Source organism: Eubalaena glacialis, chromosome 13 (assembly GCF_028564815.1).
Source record: "Eubalaena glacialis isolate mEubGla1 chromosome 13, mEubGla1.1.hap2.+ XY, whole genome shotgun sequence".
Taxonomy (NCBI): Eukaryota; Metazoa; Chordata; class Mammalia; order Artiodactyla; family Balaenidae; genus Eubalaena; species Eubalaena glacialis.
In genome coordinates, this window is record NC_083728.1 from 85,903,617 (window position 1) to 85,915,211 (window position 11,595).

An 11,595-nucleotide genomic window follows, 5' to 3' on the forward strand; every position below is an offset into this window, starting at 1 on the left:
CCTCGGTAGGCACTAGGGAGCTACTGAAGGCTTTGCCAGCTGGCATTGTGTGGACGGGATTATGGGGGCGAGAGGGAAGGGAGGGAACCAATGCGGAGACTCCAGCAGTAGGTGAGACAACGAGGGCCTCCACTAGCGAGGAGCGGAGAGAGTTCGGTCCTGTGGGAGGTTCTGTGAATAGGTTTGGACAAAGGGAATGCGGGGAGGGAGTGTCGGGGCCAGAATTTCTGTAGAAGAAGGATTTAAGGGTGGCATCGTGATGGAGGGGAATTGCATTGAGGCTACATTTGCATAGCAAGAACTCTGGTTTCGCCTTCTCTTAGACTGTGTTTTTAGGGGAGGCCTTAGGAGTGGCTCTCCTTGGGTTTCTCTGGGATGGGGTTAGCTGTCACCTAGTTTTGGGTTCTTTGCTCTAGTCATGGGAGAGGAGGCACCTGACAAGAATTGTGACCTAAGGTAGAAAACCAGTCACCGGGAGACCGCACTCTCTGTCTTTCCCCTCCTCTCATTTCCTACTAGTGCCTCCCCCTGGCCAAACCCAGCTGGAGGCAGGAGGGCTAAGGGTGATGGGTCAGGTACTGCCCCCTCCCCTCCTTGCAGGCTCAGAGCAGAGTGGAGAAGAGCGGAGGCTGGATCTGGAGGTTCCCAGCATGGGGTGGGGGTGGGGAGGGGCTCACAAGAGTGTACCTACAAGGAAAACAGACAAGCTTCCTAAGCTTTACTTCTCTGTGCCCATTCTGTCCTGTACCCACCTCCTGCTCTGGACCCAGCTAAAGAGTGATTTATGATCCTTTGCCCTGAGTTTATGGCTTCAATAAACAGCGGCCCTTTAAACAGGGATTAAGGGATCAGCCTACTTCTTATTAGACTCAACCAGAGTAGGAGTCAGGAATTTGTGGTTTGGAGGCACCCTGTGGAGAAAGATTCAAGCGAGTTACCTTCCACTGTGAAACTCAAGAGTGAGTTAAAAATAAGATTTCCCACTTGCCGCAGCAGCAAAACACTTTGCCAAGGGTGGAGGGAAACCCTCCCCCAGGAGGTAAACTACAGGACTCTGCCTGCTTCCTTCAGCTCTTAGCATCTCTCCCAGCAACGTTGAAACCACTTGTGTTATACGTTCTGGGGATGCCGTTTCCAGACGTGGAATCTATCTCTGGGAAACCCATAGGGGCATCAAAACTGTCTTGTTACCTGCCTCTCCACAACTGGTGAAATCTGCCCTACCCCACACCTAGTTTGGATCTGATTTAATATCTTATGCTACATAAGCTGACCACACTGTTCCTACGGGTTCCTGGAGCCCAAGTATACATATGTCGATAGCTTGATGAGATATAACTAATATATATTAAACTGCATATATTTAAAGTATACAATCTGATGAGGTTTGACATACATATATACACTCATGAAAACATCACCACATCAAGAACATATCCATCAACCCCAAACGTTTCATGTCCTTTGGCAATCCAGTCTTACTTCCTCCCAAACCTCTGTACTTAGGCAATTACTGATCTGCTTTCTGCCACTATAGATTAGTTGCATTTTCTAGAATTTTATATAAATAGAATCATACAGGATGTACTCTTTTTTGTCTCCCTTTTTTCACCAAGAATCGTTAATTTGAAATTTATGTATGTTGTTACATGTATCAATAGTTTGTTCCTCTTAATTGCTGAGTAGTATTCCGGTGTATGGAGAGTCCACAATTTGTTTATCTATTAACCTGCTGATGGACATTTGGATTCTTTCCAGTTTCTGACTATTACCCTCCTCCCCGAAAAATGCTATGAACAGTTGTGTGCAAGTCTTTGTATGAACATATGCTTTCATTTCTCTTGGGTGAGTATCTAGCATCGAATGTCTGGGTTGTATGTATGTTTAACTTTTTAAAAAATTGCCAAATTGTTTTCCAAAATGGTTGTGCCATTTTACATTCCCACCATCAGAGAGTTCCAGTTGCTTCACATCCTTGTCAACACTTGATATGATAGACTTTTCGATTTTAGCCGTTCTAATGAGTGTGTGGTGATATCTTATTGGTTTTTAAATTTGCATTTCCCCAATAACTAATGATGTTGATTGTCTTTTCAGATACTTATTTGACATCTGTATATTCTTTCTGGTAAAGTGTTTATTGAAATCTTTTGCCCATTATAAAAACCTTTTTGTATTGAAATAAGAATAGACAGAGTTGCAGGATGGTGGTGGTGTCTATCATTTTTCTCCACTGTGAAGTTACTGTTTTTCCCTTTGTAATAAATATAAGTTGGGGGGAGATACTTTGAGGCTATGCCAATACACTGTTTCTCCTTAAATTTTTTGCCCATCTTTTAATTGGGTTGTTTGTCTTTTTATTGAATGAATAAGTGAGTTTAGCAAGGCTGAAGGAATCAGAGTCAATATACAAAATTCAATTGTATTTCTGTACACTAGCAGTTAACAATCAGAAATTTAAAAACAATACCATATAGAATAGTATCAAAAATATGAAGTACTTAGGGATAAATTTGACAAAACACATGAAAGTCATGTACACTGAAAACTAAGACATTCCTGAAAGACATAAAGAAGACTGAAATAATGGAGAGCTACACCATGGTCATGGGTCTGAGACTCAATTTTGTTAAGGAGCCAGTTCTTCCCAAATTGCCTTACAGATTTGATGCAGTTCTGATCAAATTTCCAGCAGCTTTTTTGTAAAAGCTAGTATGGTGATTCTAAAATTTATATGGAAAAGTAAAGGATCTAGACTATCCAAAACGACTTTGAAGCAGAACACATTTCCACTATTTACATTACAAGATCAAGACTTATAAGGCTACAATAGTCAAAACGGTGTGGTATTGGTGAAAAGGTAGATATATCCATCAATAGAACAGATTAGAGAGCCCAGAAATAGACCCACACATATACGGTCAGTTGATTTTCCAAAAAGGCACCAGGAAATTCAACGGAAGAAAGATAACCTATTTTAACAAATGGTGCTAGAACAACTGGATAACGATTAAAAAAAAAAATCCAAATACTTCAGTCCTTTCCTCACACCGTATATCAATACAAAAATTAACTCCAGATGGATCAAAACATAAGTCTGAAAACTAAGACTTAAAATTTATAAAAGAAAACAGGAGAAAATCATAGTGACCTTAGGTTTGGCAAAGGTTTGCTAAATACAACACCGAAAGCATGGAGTACAAAAAGAAAAAAAAAAAAATCAATAAAAAGGACTTCATCAAAATGAAAAACTTTCGCTCTTCAAAAGACAGCTATGAAAATGAAAAGGAAGGCACAGACTGGGAAAACATATTTGTAAAACATTCATCCAACAAAGAATTTGTAACTAGAATATATCAAGTATATATTTTTAAAGTTTGCATGGCTTGGATTTTAAATTGTTCACACAGATCAGGATGACCCAGGCACAAGAAGACAGTGTAGGGAACGACATACAGACTTTACAATGACAGGGATCTGAGTCTGAACTGCTGCTCCAGTGAATTTTTTTTTTTTAACATCTTTATTGAGTATAATTGCTTTACAATGGTGTGTTAGTTTCTGCTCCATAACAAAGTGAATCAGCTATACATATACATGTATCCCCATATCTCCTCCGTCTTGCGTCTCCCTCCCACCCTCCGTATCCCACCCCTCTAGGTGGTCACAAAGCACCTAGCTGATCTCCCTGTGCTATGTGGCTGCTCCCCACTAGCCATCTATTTTACATTTGGTTCCACTGAATTTTAGTTGTGGATTCTTGAGCAAGTTACCTAATGCTCTGAGCCTCTTAACCCAGTGTAAACCAGGAAGAATAATAATATAGCTTTCATTCACTCAGCAGACATTGGTTGAGCTCCTAGTCTGGAGAAGGCACAGGACTAATGGGGTTATAAATTTACTGTTTGGTTATGGATACACACGTTAATAAAAACACATCCTACACAAGGAGGCAAGGTATAGAATAGAGGTAGGAGAGTGCCACATTTCTCCAGATATTTGTGGGATTAAAGAAGAATTGGAGGGAATTCCCTGGCGGTCTAGTGGTTAGGACTCTGCGCTTTCACTGCCGAGGGCCCAGTTTCAATCCCTTGGATCCCATTTATGCAAACGTAAAACGTATATCTCTCTATGTGTGCATATGTGTGTATGAATACATAAGAAAAAAAGGTAGAGTTAGATCTGTATTTACTGAATTATAAGAATGTCTGTGTTAAATTGTCAAGAGGAAGAGAAGAAGCAAGCTGCAAAGTAATATGTATAGAATGATTCTACTTTGGTAGAAACAAGCAAACAAAATTTGCATAGAGCTGTAGATAAGCTTTTGTATGTGAATGAACACAGAAAAGGGTATGAAACGACATAATCCAGGCTGCTAATACTTGTTATGAGATGGAGATAGGTTTTTTTTTTTAAAAAAAGTATTATTATTTATTTATACATTTACACGTTTATTTATTTTATTTTTGGCTGCATTGGGTCTTTGTTGCTGCACATGGGCTTCCTCTAGTTGCGGTGAGCGGGGGCTACTCTTCGTTGCAGTGCGCGGGCTTCTCATAGCGGTGGCTTGTCTTTGTTGTGGAGCACGGGCTCTAGGCACGCGGGCTTCAGTGGTTGTGGCAGGTGGGGGCTCAGTAGTTGTGGCTCACGGGCTCTAGAGCACAGACTCAGTAGTTGTGGCGCACAGGCTTAGCTGCTCCGCAGCATGGGGGACCGTCCTGGACCCGTGTTCCCTGCATTGGCAGGCGGATTCTCAACCACTGTGCCACCAGGGAAGTCCCAGAGATAGGGTTTTATAGAGGTAGAGATTATTGCTTTTATGGATATTTTAATTTAGAAAATAAAATTAAGAAAATGTAAACATAATAGTTGATAAACACAGAAACAACAAAACACACCCCAAGAAGTGCTTTTAATGTTGGTTAAAACAGACTCTCAGCTTATTACCAGCTGGTGCACAGTAGGAGCTCCAAGACTGAAAACTTTCCTTAGTTATGCAGGGATGACTTATACTATATTATCCAAAGGCTTTGCCAGATCTTGAAATGTTCATGCCGGTACTCAAAATGTTAACTCTGTGTGTGTGTGTGTGTGTGTGTGTGTGTGTGTGTGTGTTGTAGGGGAGTCAGGGTAGATTGGAGAGAAGGGTGGTGACCAGTAACAGGGCAGCAGAGACCTACCAGGAATGGTCTGGGGTGCCCCACACCTGACCAGGCCAGGTAAGCTGGAATGGGGCACCTATCCTGGTTGAATCAGGAGCTAAGGCAGAACCTGATACTGGAACCTGGGGCTGTGTCAAGTCAGAAGCCAGGGAGACAGGAACTAAGCCAAAATGGGAACCTCAGCTAAAGCCGGACAAGCAGCCCGCAAATCAGGAGTGGGGGACAGTGCTGAATTGACCCCAGTGATGGACCAGGGTCAAGTGTCTGCAGGGCAAGCTGATCTTCTCCTGCACTAGCAAAATAATGCCATTGACCGAGATGAGGAATACATTCGGGGAAAGATAATGAGTTCACTTGTGGACACTCCAGGGTTCAAATGCCACACAGAGATGTCCATCAGGCTATTGGAACCTCAGAAGGGCTGTCAGAGCTGTAGATGTAAGCTGAGTGTCACCCTTATAGAGATGAGAGGGGAAGCTGTGGGCCTGGATGAGAGAAGAGAGGAGGATACAGAGAGAAACTTGGAGCAAGCCACACACTGGGAGAAAATATTTTCAAAATATTTATCCAATAAAGGACATGTATCTAGAATATACTAAGTATACACATTTAAAGTTTACCTGGTTTTAAATTATTCACACAGGTCAGGATGACTAAGGAGCAAGGGGACAGTGCAGGGGACCAAGTCAGGGATTTGCAACAACAGGGATCTGGGTCTGAGATTCCACCCCACCGTGTTTAGCTATCACTTGGACAAGTGATAAGAAGCATCCACAAGAAATGGTCAAGGAAAAGGAGACTGAGAAAATGAGGATGGAGAAGTAGAAGGGAGGCCAGCAGATCTCAGTGCCATCAGAGCCCAGGCAGGAGAGCATTGCAAGAAAAAAGGGGGCCAATAAAAGTGTCAAAGGTCACAGAGGATGAATGGGAGAGGACCTCAAAAGTGGAAAGTCGTGCCTCTGATGCAGCAGTTTGCGTACGTGTATGGATGCTGCAATGTTCAGGGGTCCCCAAGGTTTGATAATTCACTGGAAAGACTCACAGAATTCACTGAAAGCTGTTAGACTTGTGGTTACAGTTTATTACAGTGAAAGGACACATCGAAATCCTCTAAGGACAGAGTCCAGGAGGGCTCTGCACTTGGAGCTTCCAGTTTTCCCTCCCAGTGGAGGTGTGGGCAGTGCTAACTTCTCCCAGCAATGACATGTGACAATATGCATGGAGTATCGCCAACCAGGGAAGCCCCCCATCCCCAAGCCTTGTGTGTGGAATTTTAATGAGGCTCCATCACATAGACATGGTGGTTGCCCTTTAGTCTCCATCCCCTCCAAAGGTCAAGCTGATACTGTGTGGCCCCAAGCCCCCAAGATAAATCACACTGTTAGACTGTCCAGTGTGGCCAAGGCCCCCAGGTAAACAGAGATGCTCTTATCAGACAGGATGCTCAAAGGGCTTTGAGATCACCACCCAGGAGCTGAAGGCAAAGCCAGCCCTCTCCTTGGGTAAGGTCAATGCTTTACGACACAGATGCTAACTTGCAGTGAGTTGAGAAGTGAACTAAACACGAGCAGGGGAAGTTGTCACTGTGGCTCTATGGCACTAATCCAAATCATGTGTCAGGAAAAATGAAGGTGGAGAAATGGGGAGGAGCAGAAAAATGGAAAGATGACGAGGGGCTACAGGAATGCAGAGATGCAGGCTGCCACGAAAGCACAGAGTGGAGTCCAAGGCCATGAGAGAGGAGACAGGTGGAAGACACTTAGGCTGTGTCCAGAGAGGGGTGAGATTGGGAGAGGATTTTTGCAGGGAAGATGAGGTTCCCCATCTGGCAGTGAGATTCTAAAGTGGGACCGGGTATCACCTCTGGGAAAGGAGGAGACAAAGTACTGGGGGTGAGAGTTGATGGGGCCATTCACACTGGACGTGAGATAGCCCAGAGCAAAATCAGAAGAAAAATTCCATGAAGGGAGAAATCTGTGACTAGGGGTGTGGCAGGATAATACTGAGTTGGCCAAAAATTTGTTCAGGTTTTTCCCTTAGATGTTACGGAAAAACCCGAACGAACTTCTTGGCCAACCCAATATTTTTGCAATACGTCACTGAGGTCTGCTCCCCCCTCACCACGCTTCCCACAGTATATTCCCTTGCCCCTTACCCAGTGGTATTTACTGCCTCAGGGGAAGAGAGAGACAGCAGAAAAGCAGAAAGAAATGCTTTGGGGTTACAGAAGCCTAGAGTTTGAGTTTCCAAAGCCTGGTAGGGCACAGTTATGCCATAAACAGTAGATAGAAAAGAACAGAGGAAAGATCAGGCTTTCCCATCCTCAAACCAGAGAAGTCAGAATGTCTCCCATGAACCCAAGAGCTGTGGGCAGTTGCCCAGGGAGCTGGCATCGACTTGTGGGGACCGTGCTCTGAGGGCACAGAGGGCACAAGGATGTTTTGGGGGTGTCAGTGTGGACAGATGCTGACAACCAAGGACCTGATGGCTCCCCCCCCATTCCTTAGTGCTATAAGGGCCCCCTGGAGAAAGGCACCATGAGACCCTGAACTGCTGGAGATGGGCTCTGCCCTCTGGAAGACCAGGAGCTCAAAGGAGAACTCCAGCTCGCTTATGGAAAAACAGGTACATTTCATCTGACTGTGAATTTTGCAATCTGGACAACTCACACTTGTAGACTAGGGAAGGACTTCTTTCTGATACAGTGTTTGGACCAAACTTCCATCCTTATTTGCCCAGGGTTCCATTTTACAATACCCATCAGTTTTCTTGATTATGGGGAAACATAGCCTTTCTTGAGTAACCCTTTTTTCTCTGTAGTTTCTAATGGTCTCCAACCAATAAAAAGGGCTGCTAAGGTTGTTTTCAGGAAGAACTGAAGGAGCCAGCCAGACTCCAGCAGTGGTGAGTAAGAGAGCGTGGAGGGCTTCTATAGGCGGCAGTAAACAGGGCCATGGTGGGTGGCAGGGCACATGGAAAATAGGGCCAAGGGTGATCCCAAGTTCTCAGTTATACTCTGGGATGAAGCAAGTTCCCCTACAAAACCATTTCCTTGAAAGACTCTTTTGTCCTTTCCAGGACCATGTCTCTGTGCTCCTGACCATATGACAGGGCCTGTTTGGCAGCCTTTGCCCCCACCCATCTCTCCATCATTTAGCAGCAATGGGTTGTTATGGGCTAAATGCGTCCACCCAAATTCATGTGTTGAAGTCCAAACCCTCAGTTCCTTAGAATGTAACTGTATTTGGAGATAAGGGTCTTTAGAGAGGTAATTAAATTAAATGAGGTCATTGGGGTGGGCCCTAATCCAATGACAGTTGTCCTTATAAGAAGAGGTGATTAGGGCACCGAAACATACACAGAGGGAAGACCACGTGAGGACACAAGGAGGAGGTGACCATCTACAAGCCAAGGAGAGAGGTGTCAAAAGGAACCAACTTGCCGACACCTTGATCTTGAACTTTTAGCCTCCAGAACTGTGAGAATATAAATTTGTGTTGTTTAAGCCACCAGGTCTGTGGCACTTTGTTATGGCAGCCTGAGTAGACTAACACACCTGCTACTCAGAACACTTAACCCTCTCCCTCTAATGTGGGGCTATAACCTCCTTTCCAGGGACTTACATACCTGTAAAAATATGTTCAGTTGAGAAACTCAGGAGAACAGAACTTCTCTTGTGTTTTCATCTTGCCTCTTATCCTGTGGCTCCAATCCCATTTCTCATTCATTCAGCTAATGTCCATGGCTGATTTTGTGCAGGAGGACTACACAGGCAGAGAGACAGATGTGGTCCTTGCCTGCATGGAACTTGCAGTCTGGTGGCAAGGCATTGTCAGTCTGACAAATAATACAGGGCCATAGACACACAAATGCCACAGATTCTAAAGCAATATGAATCACTTGAAATAGAATGGTATAGAGAAAAGAGCATGAGCTTTGGAGTTAGACATACCTGGGTTTTCATTTTCCTTTCTTGTCTGTTCTTTTTTTCAATTAAATATTTAATGACCACTTGCTATCCATGTCCAGAGACGTAGGGATGACCACAGAAGATACTATCTTTCCCCTTAAGAAAAACATAATCAGAAACTGTTCTTAGGATCTGATATATAATTTACATTTCTGTCAGTTTGCATTCATCAAGAAACACTGGCTCAGTGTCTCTACATGCTGGTCTAGAGTGCATACAAATATGAATGGGAAAAGTTACTCTATCATAGAGCTTTAGTAGAAAGAAAGAAAGAAAGAAGGAAAGAAAGAGAGAGAGAGAGAAAGAAAGAAAGGGAGAAAGAAAGAAAGAAAGAAAAAGGAAGGAAGGAAGAAAGAAGGAAAGAAAGAGAGAGAGAAAGAAAGAAAGGAAAGAAGGAGGAAAGGAGGGAGGGAGAGAGGGGGAAGGAAGGAATGAAGGAAGGAAAGAAAGAAAAGAAAGAGAAAGAAAGAAAGAAAGAAAGAAAGGAAGAAAGAAAGAAAGAAAGAAAAAGGAAGGAAGGAAGAAAGGAAGAAAGAAGGAAAGAAAGAGAGAGAGAAAGAAAGAAAGAAAGAAAGGAAAGAAGGAGGAAAGGGGGGGAAGGAAGGAATGAAGGAAGGAAAGAAAGAAAAGAAAGAGAAAGAAAGAAAGAAAGAAAGAAAAAGAAAGGAAGAAAGAAAGAAAGAAAGAAAGAAAGGAAGAAAGAAAGAAAGAAAGGAAGAAAGAAAGAAAAAGGAAGGAAGGAAGAAAGGAAGAAAGAAGGAAAGAAAGAGGGAAGGAGGAAGAAGAAAGAAGGAAAGAGTTAATAATTCTGGCTCATTCAAACACAAGGGAATTTATAGGAAGACTATCTGGCAGGACTAGTTACATAATTTGGAGAGGCCAGTGCCAAATGAAAACGCAGGGTCCCTTTTTCAAAAAGTATCAAGAATTTCAAGACAACAACAGCAGAACACCGAACCAAGTATGGGACCCTTCCAAGTGCAAAGCCTTGTAAAACTGCACACACAGGTCATAGGCCCATGAAGCAAAGCCAGCCCTGCTATGCAGGCAGGGCAGGCAGGAGAATAAGGCTTGCAAATGGGAAAACCGTGACAGCTACAAAGGACTAATCAGTGATTTCAAGTTATGTTCACAAAATCTTTAATCCACACTTTAAGAGGTGGAGCCTAATTCTCCTCCTTTTGAATGTGGGCTGGACATAGTGATTGGCTTCTAATGAATAGAACAAAGCAGAAGTGACAGAGTGTGAATTTGGGGACTAGGTGGTGAAAGGCACTGCAGCTCACTGGGGGGAAGCCAGCTGCCATGACATGAGGACATTCAAACGGCCCAGGGAGAGGCCCACAAGGCAAGGAACCAAGGACTTCTGCCAATAGCCACATGTGTGAATGAATCACCTTGGGAGCCCATCCTGCAGCTGCATTCGAGCTTTCAGATGACTGCAGCCCCTGGGGGCACGTTGGATGAAACCATGGGAAACCGCAAGCTAGAAACACCTAGCTAATCTACTCCTGAATTCCCAACTGTGAGATAATGAGTATTTACTGTTTCTGTCACTACTTTTTGGGGCAATTTGTTACACAGCAGTAGATAACCAACACAGCACAGAAGCTGGAGCTACATGATAGGTCTTATAGTAGACCTTTCTGGTGGATCCATCCCTTCCTTCTTCAGCCTTCAAGCACTTGCTCAAGATTCAAAATCTTGGGAGAGAGTATCTGAGCTTAGGTCAGGCTGAGCAGGATAGTTAGAGAAAGGATGTCAAAGGTGTCCCTTTGACACTTTTCTGTCTTAATGGGCAGGTACTTTGGGTTTACCCTCCCTCTGAGGTTGTCCTTATTGGGAGAGGGGTGCTGTTGGGAAGAGAAAAGGGCCCAGGTACAACAGATGTCTGCTAGTTCTACTTAGGGAACCCAGATCAGATTCTATTTTTTTTTTGTTTTGTTTGGCCACACCTGGTGGCTTGCAGGATCTTAGTTCCCCAATCAGGGAGCAAACCCAGACCCCCTGCAGTGGAAGCTTGGAGTCGTAACCACTGGACCTCCAGGGAATTCCCGAATCCAGATTCTTAACACACGAAAGAGGACTCACAATAAAAGTGGCCAATGAGCATCAAGGGAGAGTCCTTGCTTTCATGATGGCTGTAGGGTGGGAGGTTCTGTCCTCTCTTAAAGGAGTTTCAGGCATCTGTAGCAGACAAGGAAGGAGATGTTGGGCCTGGAACCTTCCCAATGTCCATGCACCAGGTGGCTGGTCATTTCTTCCTTTGACAGTGAGCCTGTGCAACTGGGGAAGCACAGATTTTGGGGTCAGCCGACCTGGGGCCAAGTGCCAGACCCACTTGCTAACTATGTACTCATCACTTAACCTCTTTGACCCTCAACTTCCTCATCTGTAAAATAAGTATTTAACTAATTCTTACCATAGTAAACTCTTAGATCCAAGGAAATAATGCTGGAATTA